The 11067-nt window shown below is 39.4% G+C and overlaps 1 protein-coding gene across 4 annotated transcripts in view; it reads left to right on the top strand.

The window, feature by feature from the left end:
• MRTFB (myocardin related transcription factor B) overlaps positions 1 to 11067 on the top strand; it is a 128968-nt gene that overhangs the window by 22478 nt on the left and 95423 nt on the right. The gene's annotated exons all lie outside the window — the stretch shown is intronic.

Below are 11067 nucleotides of genomic sequence, written 5' to 3'. Positions count from 1 at the left end.
TTGCTTATCTGAAAAAAAATAGGGCTTCTAGGGAAGCGAAAATAATACAAAACCAGAAAGACAAACCGCAAGAGACTCTTAAATACAGAGAACAAACTGAGGGCTGCAGGCAGGGTGTTGGGCGGGGAGTGGACTAAATGGTCGATGGGCACTGAGGAGAGCACTTGTTGGGACGAGCCATGGGGTGTTGTACGGAAGTGATGAATCACTGGGTTCTACTCTAGAAACCAAGACTACAGTGTATGTTAACTAACTTGAATCTAAATTTTTAAAACATGGGGCTTCTATGTGATTGCTGACATTATACTGTTTTCTTTAACTTTTCTTGTTTCATTGCGTATGTGTGACCTAGTATACCGTAAGTGAGCATCTTCTCCCAGCAGCCTTGCCCTTTGTGACTGAAAACTACTGTCACTCAACTGGCACATACTTGAGGAAATCTTTTTTGCCCCCTCTGATTTATAGTTCCAGCACCAGCCTCTGGAAATTACGAGACCCTGCTTAGGGCCGAGAGGGCCCATCCATTTTGTAGGCTCTCTGATGCTCATGAAGTTCCATGCTATGACAGAATGTCCTGAAGTGGTAATAAGCCTGATCTTGAAAGGAATTGATGGTTGCTGGTGACACCGATGTTATTGTCAGCTGCATTTAATTTAGCTATATGCAGTTTCGTGCTTTACAGATCTCTGTGTCCAAGAATTTGCCTGTTATTTTAAGACTATTCCTAGAATATTCTGGTTTCCCAGCCTTTTTTTCTTGGTTCACTTGAAATTGTCATCTCATAGATACAGCAGAGATGTGCGTTGTCATGTTACTTCCCAAGGTTTGGTGTCCTTCCTTAATAAATTTTACTTACGAAAATGTGTTATGTATTAAATCTGAATACAACGGATATCCCACTTCTCATTTTCTTTCTGGATTTCTTTCATTCACATTTGTTTTCTGTGTATCGTCTCTGGTGTTATGACTAAGAAAAGGTTTCTCCTTGACAACACTTGAGGTAAATTCACCTTTCTGCTTCCTATTTTCTTTCCTGTTTCTCTTCCTGGTGAGGCGTTCTCACCCTCCCCTTTGACGCTTCCTAACTCCTCGTAAGCTAACATGTTAGCACTGTTCTCCAAGGTTTAAAGAAGATCTTCATGTTTCCAAAAATAATGTTTAGGGGAAAAATTGAAACTCCAGCAAACACAGTAGCCTGGAAAAGACAGCATTGTGATCATACATAAATAAATAGCCGACACCAGTTTGTACGAGAAGTGCTTTTATTGTAAGTCATTGTTGACACTCCTCATGCTTGTTTTTGTGTTTTCTTTGGTCTTTTTGTGCTGCTTAGACACGTAGCCTATTAGCGCTTTTGAAGATAGCTGGACTGTCCTAAAAATGGCAGTAACATATACTTATGGCAAATTGATGAGAAAGAAGAAAAGGAAAGACAAAAAGGTTAATACATTTTCCCACTTCTCAGGTAACCACAGTTAAATTGTGTAGTACCGTCTTAATCTTTCTTAAGTGCAGTCCGTTTTGGTTTTAAAACGTCACTTATGGGGCGCCTGGGTGGCTCAGTCGGTTAAGCGTCCGACTTCAGCCAGGTCATGATCTCGCGGTCCGTGAGTTCGAGCCCCGCGTCGGGCTCTGTGCTGATGGCTCAGAGCCTGGAGCCTGCTTCCGATTCTGTGTCTCCTTCTCTCTCTGCCCCTCCCCCCTTCATGCTCTGTCTCTCTCTGTCTCAAAAAGAAATGTTAAAAAAAATAAAAATAAATAAAATAAAATAAAAAGAAAACAAGAGGGGCGCCTGGGTGGATCAGTTGGTTAAGCGTCCGACTTCAGCTCAGGTCACGATCTCACGGTCCGTGTGTTCGAGCCCCGCGTCGGGCTCTGGGCTGACGGCTCAGAGCCTGGAGCCTGTTTCTGATTCTGTGTCTCCCTCTCTCTGACCCTCCCCTTTTCATGCTCTGTCTCTCTCTATCTCAAAAATAAATAAACGTTAAAAAAAAAGATAAAAAAATAAATAAATAAAACGTCACTTACGTAGAGTTGTTTCCTGAGTTGTATTGTTTTGTTTTGTTTCCAATTTAATATACTTTTTTGTAGTTTTTAAAAATTTTTTGCTTTATAAGCAACAATTTAATTATTGCATACTGCCTCAAGTGAGTACATCAGGTATAGTTTAACCAAATGTTTACTCTTGGACACTTAAATCGTTTTTAGCTATGTATTTATTTTCCCATAGACTAAAATCCTTCTTTAAAATACACTACCATTTTTGTGACTATTCAAATACATCTTAATTCCATTTGTTAAATGTCCCTTATTTAGTTAGCTCATGTAGTCTTAAGATGTCTCCTGGCTAAGAGCATGGACTTTGGACTCTATGGACAGCTAGTTCTAGTTTCAGAATCACAGCCAGTTACCTTACCACCCTTTTGGTTTCTTCATCGGGGATCTGGGATGAAAGTACAGTAACTGTGCCTGTTGTTAGGGTGGTTGAGGGAGGTAAATGGAACGACACAAACAAAGTTCTTAGCAGTGTCTTAGACACAGTGAGCGCTCAGTAAATAGCTACAGTGATTGTTATTGAATTGGTTGTGTTTTATTGGATTCGAAGAGTTAAAATGTAATTCTCATTTCTATGTTATGCCTAAAATGCCATCCCCCCTTATTGTGTGCTTCATGGAAAGATGTGTACGGGGTAAATGAGAGAATGCCAGTTGGTGAGATGGCAGAATTATTATAAATGAATTTTATAGTTTGAAATTCTGGAATCGTTGTTACTCGTACGCCATAAACTCTTCATGAAAATGGTCTTGTCTCATCAGCGTTATGAGGTTGCTCTACCAGAATGTGGCTTCGAGGCTGTTATGTCAGCATAACATGTTGTGTTATGGTGGGAGCATGTTAGGTCATCTGTTCCGCCGACGTTCAAACTAGATGGGATGTTTGTTAGGTACAAAAGGTTTTTTATTTGATGTTTATTTGTTTTTGAGCAAGAGACGGAGACCGAGAGAGAGGGAGAGAAGGAGAGAGAGAACAAGCAGGGGAGGGGAAGAGAGAGAAGGCCACAGAGGATCCCGAGGCAGGCTCCATGCTGACAGCTCAGAGCCTGATATGAGGCTCAAACTCACCAGCCACGAGATCATGATCTGAGCCGAAGTCAGACTCTCGACTGACTGAGCCACCCAGGCGCCCCAAAAAGTCTTTTGTTTTTTGTTTTTTTAATTTTGTTAGTTCTTTTCAAGTGACTTCACTCTTAATGTTTTAAAAGTAATGTCAGGCACAACTTACTTAATACAAATAATAAACAAAGAATGACAATAGTGTGTAATATGTCAGAGTCATTTCCTAGAACAGTATCAGAATCATAAGATAAGGAAATATTTATTTTGCAAAGTGTCAGAATACAATGATTTGCTGACAGTTCTGATGAAATAAATTACTCATTTATTCTCAATTTTAAATTTGTAGAAATGCTTTAAAACTGTTAATTGCTTTCTCAAATGGCTGTCTTGCTTCTTTTCGTGGAGTTATGTATTTGCTTATCTAGAATTCTAATAGCTTAGAATTTGTTTAAATGAATGACATATAGGCTATTACTGTGGCAAGATAGTTTGGATTGTCAATTCAGGATATTTTACTACAGAAAATATTTTATTAAGGTTTAGCATTTTTTCATCATAAATACAATGTATGCTCTATTTAGATCATTTTTAACATTTGGAAAGATAAATAGCAAAAGCGTGTAAGTAAACTGTAAGTCCTGTCATTCACAGTATTTTGTCCTGATCTTTTCTCCATTCATATAATTTTTAGAAAGAAAATGGAAACTATACTGAGCATGCATTTTTATGGCAGCCTTTTCTCCTTTCATCTTACAGTAAATATTTTCCATGTTCTTTTTTTTAAAAAAAATTTTTGAACGTTTATTCATTTTTGAGAGACAGAGCATGAGCAGGGAAGGGGCAGAGAGAGAGGGAGACACAGAATCCAAAGCAGGCTCCCGGGTCTGAGCTGTCAGCACAGAGCCCGACGCGGGGCTCGAACTCACGGACCGCGAGATTGTGACCTGAGCCGAAGTCGGCCGCTTAACCGACTGAGCCACCCAGGCGCCCCAATATTTTCCACGTTGTTAAATATTCCTGTGGAAAAAAGAAATCCCTCTTACTTCTTTGGCTCATTGTGAGCACCCAGTAATTATTTTCCAGTTTTGAAGCCATTACTTCAGTGGCTGTACAAGATGTCATTATATATATGTCCCAATTTATGTACTCCCTTGTTGATTAACAGTTGGATCATGTCTTTACCACTGTGTTTAGTACTGGGATGAATAGCACCGCACACACATGGCTTTGTTCATACAGATATATGTATATTTGTGTGTGTGTGTGTGTGTGTGTGTGTATTCCAGAATATTTCTTTAGAATGAAAGGCTCAAACTGAATTACAGGCTCAAACATCTCAGACCTCTTTCTGCATTCTTTAGCATAGTTCCAGTGGCTTTCTAAAATATACCACTTTATGCATTTATTGGCAGTGTATTCACAGCATTCTTACCTACTTGAAGAATTTTTGTTACTAAAATTTTTAAAGGTTGAGTGATACTTTCCATTCACTGTAATGCACACAGGTCCATCATGTCCAGTTTGATTCATTTTCTGAAACTTTATTTTGAAATAATTTCTGACTTCCAGGGAAGTTGCAAAAATAGTACCAAGAATTCCCGTATATATCCTATATCCAGATTCCCCAGATGATCACACTTGCTTTACCCTGCTCTTTCCATTTCTATACATAATATTTTTTCCCAGAACTATCTGAGAGTAAGTTGCAGACAGGATGCCTTTTTTTTACCCCTAAACACTTGCCTGGGTGGCTCAGTCGGTTGAGAGCCCGACTTTGGCTCAGGTCACAATCTCACGGTTCGTGGGTTTGAGCCCCACATGGGGCTCTGTGCTGATAGCTCAGAGCCTGGAGTCTGCTTCGGATTCTGTGTCTCCCTCTCTCTCTGCCCTTCCCCTGCTCGTGCTCTGTCTGTCTCTCTCTCAAAAATAAATAAACATTAAAAAAAATTTTTTAAACACTTGGTTGTGTGTTTCCTAAAAATAACGACAGTCTTATGTAACCACAGTATAATTATTTAAATCAGTAATTAACATTAATACAATACTAACCCCAGACCTTATTCAAATTATGCCAGTTGTCCCACTAATAATATCCTTTATAGCAAAAGAAATAAAAATATGTTTTCCATGTTTCATGATCCAGTCCCAGATCACAGGTTACATTTGTCAGGTTTCTCCGTCTTCTTTAGAATGGAACAGTTCTGTAGGCTTATTCCTCTCTTTTTCTTTTCTTTTCTTTTTTTTTAAGTCTTTTATCACATTTTGTGGAATGACAGTCGGTAACTTGGGTTGTCTCTTGGCTCCTCATGATTAGATTAGGCCGGGCCCCTGGGGCAGGAAGAGGACAGAAGTGGTGTTGTGGCTTCTCGGTGGCAAAGGATATCGTTTTGACCTGTTACTGGTGGTGTTAATTTCGGGCATATGGTTAAGGTAGTATCTATCTTCCAGGTTCCTCCACGGCAAAGTTACTGTTTTTCTCTTTGTAATTTTGTAAGTAATAAGTATATTGTGAGGAAATGCTTTGCCATTATATGAAAGTCTTGCCCCTTTCAAACTCTCACCTATACTGAATTGTTTTAGTACCCATTGGTAATTCTTGCCTAGAACTATTACGCTGGTAATTGCTAAGCAGTGATTTTCTAATTCCATCATTCCTTACATTTATTCGATGACATTCCGCTTTAAAGACAAGCTTTCCTTTGTGCCCCCTTTATTTATGAATTTATAGCAGCATGGAATCATGGAGTCTTAGTCTATTTATTAGCAAATCATGCTATTTATTAATAATTCTCTTATTATTAATTTTGATGTTCAGATTGTCTTAGGTTTGGCCAGGTGGTGCTCCCTCAAGCTGGCTTCCTTGTCCTTTTGACAGGTTCCCATCGTCTTTGAGTACATACAGCAGTGTGCTGCTGGCTCAGCTTTTGCTCATCTTGCCCTGGCGTCAGCCATTTCTCTTAGGAAGTCTGGTTGATTTCACTGCAGTATTTATAGACCAAGACCTGGGAGCCGGGGGTGTCCATCGCTACTGTTTGTTCATTGCTTCTTGATCTTCTCAGGAGAGAAGGAATTCAATATGAAATGCATGTTTTTGTTCACACACACACACATACACACACACACACCTGTGTATCTATTCTTGTCCACCTGCATCACTACGTATATTGAAAATCAGGCATCTTTACTGACACCTCTGCTTTTATCCACTGCCTCCTCCTTCCCATGTTTGTAACCCCCTCATCTGACCTGGGTGCAGGGGGGACTACTCCCATCCTGCTCCCATGGTACACATAGAATTTTCTTCTGTGTTTAATTCCAGAATACACATAGTACCAAAATTGCTAAGCCATGCCACTGGGAAAAGTAAATCCGCTACATCAGAAACAGGCAAACCTTACGGTTTCTAAGTTATATTTCAGTAAACCTGTTTAAAAAATATTTGCTGGGACACCTGGGTGGCTCAGTTGGTTAAGCGCCTGACTTCACTTAGCTTGGGTCATGATCTCACGGTTTGTGAGTTCAAGCCCTACATCAGGCTCTATGCTGACAGCTCAGGGCCTGGAGCCTGCTTCTGATTATATGTCCCTCTCTCTCTGTGCCCCTCCCCCCCAAAAAAAACCGAATAAACATTAAAAAAAAATTTGCTAACTGGAGTTGAATATTTCTTTACCTTCTTTTTGTCTTTAGCCCAAAGGTGTACAGTCAAAATATTATATTCAGAGGTTCCCGAGATTGGTTCTGTCTCCTCTTTAGCGTATTCATGTTATTTATTTGAAATACAGTTGGGTTCATTTATGGTGTTTGTATTCAAATTTGGATGTTCCTCCATCTTTGCCGATTTTATTAATACAGTTTTGGGAATGTGATGTATTAACCAGTTTCTCAAAGTTAAAATTATATTTTAAAAAAGATGTCCTTGGGTAAGTGTCACTACCTGCCCCTCTCGCCTGTCCCTTTCCCATCCCCCATCCATTCCACCCTGATTCCCCACCCACCGAAGCTAATCAGCCTCCATAGTTTCTGGTTTCTCCTTCCTTTCATTTTTTTCCCCCTCATATAAGCAGCTGTAAATATATTGTCTTGCTTCCCCTTCTTTCTTACACAAGAGGTAATGTTGTTACAGTTTTGTAGTCTGCTTTTTTCATTTAATATTTTCTGAAGACTGCTTCATCCCAGTTTATAAGAGATGGTCCTCCTTTTCACAACTGTGTAGTATTTCATGGCGCGGATGCACCATGATTTATTCAACCAATCCTGTTTGGAAGGGAGAGGCATTTAAGTTGTCTACAGCATTTTGCGGTTACAAATGGTGCTGCAGTAAATACCTTGGACCCATACCGTATTATAATGTTGGAGGCTTATCCTACAGGTACATTCCTAGATAGAGAGAGGATTGGTGGGTCAGAAGGTGAATGTGGGGTGCCTGGGTGGCTCAGTCAGTTAAGCATCGAGCTCTTGGTTTCAGCTCAGGTCATGATCTCACGGTTTGTGGGTTCGAGCTCCGTGTCAGGCTCTGTGCTAACAGCTCAGAGCTTGCTTGAGATTCTCTTTCCCCCTCTTTTTCTGCCCCTCCCCTGCTTTCATGCTTGCTAGTGTGCTCTCTCTCGCTCTCTCTCTCTCTCTCTCTCTCTCTCTCTCAAGAAATAAATAAACGTGAATGCATTTGTAGTTTTGTTACATATTGCCAAATTCTTTTCCCAGAGGGCTGTACCGGTTTGCATTCTGATCATCAGTGTATGAGAATGTTTATTTTAGCCTCACAACAGAACATGTTATACATTTTTGCCATCAGGTATTCTGATGTAATTTTAATTGCCATTCTCTAACTATGAGTAAGGTTGAACATCCTTTGATATCTGTAAGCACTATTTCAGAATCATTTTTGGAGGAGAGTGTAAATTATCTGCTCATTTCTCAGTCTCCTTTTTAAATAACTAATTTATGTGTCAGAGAGATCAGCCCCTCCTCTTCAGTGTGTTTGTTTTGTTTTCTTTTAATGTGGCCAAAATTTATCAGTCTTTCCTTTTACTGCTTTTGGATTTGGGGTCACAATTAGAAAGCTTTTCCCTATATCTTAGTTACAGAAGGGTCCCATCAGTGTTTACGTGAAGTACTCATATGGTTGGATGTTTTTGTTTAACGGCTTATCTCTGATCTACTTTGAGTCTGTTTTAATCTAATAAGGCTCCCCTACATGGAGCTTTGTTTTCTCTGTGTTTCTCTGTTTTCTCAGTTTGCCTTGGGTGTTTTCATTTTTTTCCAAATGAGCTTACATATCAACTTGTCTTTAGCCCCATTAAAGTGAAAGCTCGTTGCTGTTTTTATTGACATTGCATTAAATGTGTAAAATGGCATTTTTATGATGTGATGTTATCCTATCCAGGAACAAGGACTGTCTTTCTATTTGTTCAAGCCGACTTTCAGGTTTTTCAGGAGTTTTACACATTTCTTTAATTTACTCCTGAGTATTTTTACCTTCTTTGTTGCTATTATTGGTGGGTTTTTGTCTATATTTGTAGTCTCTAGCTTATTTTTTGTGTATCTGAAGACTGTATGTGTTTGAATGTATGCTGCTGGCAGTTTGCCAGGTTTCTTGAATCTGTAAATTTATGTATTTGATCAAATTTGGGGAATTTTCAGGCATCATCTTTGCAGGTATGTTTCGTGGCTTACTCTCTCGCCACCCTCCTCCTGGAACTCACGTTGCTCATAAGGTAGACTCTCTGATATCATCCGTGTGCCATGGTGGCTCTGTTCTTTGTCTTTTGAATCTGTTTTTCTCTGAGGCACATAGTTTATTTTCATTCATTTTTATATTTTTTAAATTGTTTTTGTTTATTTAAATTCAAGGTAGTGAACACGCAGTGTGGTATTGGTGTCAGGAGTAGAACCCGGTGATTCATCCCTTACATACAACACCCAGTGCTCATCCCAACAAGTGCCCTCCTCAGCGCCCATCATCTCTTTAGCCCACCCTTCACCTACCTCTCCGCCGGCAACCCTCAGTTTGTTCTCTGTAACAGTCTCTTATGATTTGCCTCCCTTTCTGTTTTTATCTTATTTTTCTTTCCCTACCCCTGTGTTCATCTGTTGTGTTTCTTAAATTCCACATGAGTGAAATCAAATGATATTTGTCTTTCTCTGACTGACTTATTCGCTTAGCATAACACACTCTAGTTCCTTCCACATTGTTGCAAATGGCAAGATTTCATTCTTTTTGATCGCTGAGTAGTATTCGATTGTGTGTGTATGTATGTGTGTATGTGTGTGTGTATATATATATATATATATATATCTCACGTCTTTTTTTTTTTAATGTTTGTTTATTTTTGAGAAAGAAAGAGAGACCATGAGCAGCAGAGAGGCAGAGAGAGGGGGAGACAAAGAATTTGAAGCAGGCTCCAGGCTCTGAGCTGTCAGCACAGAGCCTGACGTGGGGCTCGAACTCCCAAACCATGAGATCATGCCCTGAGTGGAAGTTGGACACCTAACTGACTGAGCCCCCCAGGCATCCCTGTATGTACCACTTATTCTTTATCCACTTGTCAGTTGATGGACATATAGGTTCTTTCCATAATTTGGCTTATTGTTGATAGTGCTGCTATAAACATTGGGGTGCATATGCCCCTTCGAATCACCATTTTTGTATCCTTTGGATAAATTCCTGGTAGTGTAATTTCTGGGTTGTAGAGGAACCTCCATATTGTTTTCCAGAGTAGCTGTACCAGTTTGCGGTCCCACCAATAGTGCAAAAGTTTTCCCCTTTCTCCGCATCCTCGCCAATATCTGTCGTTGCCTGAGTTGTTCATTTTAGCCATTCTGACAGGTGTGAAGTGGTATCTTATCATGGTTTTGATATGTATTTCTCTGCTGATGAGTGATGTTGAGCATCTTCTCGTGTGCTGTTAGCCATCTGGATGTCTTCTTTAGAAGAGTGTCTATTCATGTCTTCTGCCCATTTCTTCAGTGGATTATTTGGTTTTTAGGTGTTTAGTTTGAAAAGTTCTTTATAGATGTTGGATACTAACCCTTTATCAGATATGTTATTTGCAAATATCTCCTCCCATTCCATCGGTTGCCTTTTAGTTTTGTTGATTGTTTCCTCCACTGTGCAGAAGCTTGTTATCTTGTTGAGGTCCCAATAGTTCATTTTTGCTTTTATTTCCCTTGCCTTTGGGGACATGTCTAGTAAGAAGTTGCTGCAGCTCAGGTAAAAGAGGTTGTTGCCTGTTTTCTCCTAGGATTTTGATGGTTTTATTTTTATAGACATTTTTAAATGTTTTTCTGATCACTACTTTGTACAAATGCCATAGATTCTGGCGAGAAGTTCCTTCATTTCAGTCTGGGTTTTTCCTCTTCTCTACGAGTTAATAGGAGATGTTATTAATTTCTGGGTAGGCAGGCTACTAAAAAGTTTTTTTTTCTATTTTATTAATAATTTCTAGTACTACATTGAGATTGGAGTGTTCTTTATATTCTTTATTTTATGAAACTTCCTCGGGTTTTCTTTGTGCCCTAATAGGTGATTTTTATTTTTAAATATTCCATGTGTAGTTGAGAATGTGTCTTCTATGTCATCAAGGTATAAAGTTCACTGCATAGTAATAAGATCTCCTTATTGGTTATGCTGATTTGGCCTTGTATATCCTTTCTTATCCTGTCTACTTCATCTGTCTTGTATTGAGACAGACAGATTAACGTCTCCTATTCTTTGTGCATTTCTGTCAGCGGCCCTTTGTGCCTCCTGGGCTTTATATTGTATGAGAGTAGTTACATTGTTTTGTGCTTCGTCATAGCTGTTACAGTCTTGTTGTTGATTATGGCTTTTCACATTAAGAGGTGTCCTCTTTGTCACATGCAGTGTTTCTAACTTGAATTCTGTGTTTTGTGTTCAGGATCACTGCCTCTCCACATCCTGGTCTGTTACACGTGCCGGTTCACCAGACTCACA

This window comes from Prionailurus bengalensis, chromosome E3 (assembly GCF_016509475.1).
Source record: "Prionailurus bengalensis isolate Pbe53 chromosome E3, Fcat_Pben_1.1_paternal_pri, whole genome shotgun sequence".
In the NCBI taxonomy this organism is placed as follows: domain Eukaryota; kingdom Metazoa; phylum Chordata; class Mammalia; order Carnivora; family Felidae; genus Prionailurus; species Prionailurus bengalensis.
Note: the sequence above shows the minus strand (reverse complement) of the source record. Positions and strands in the feature narration are given on the sequence as shown.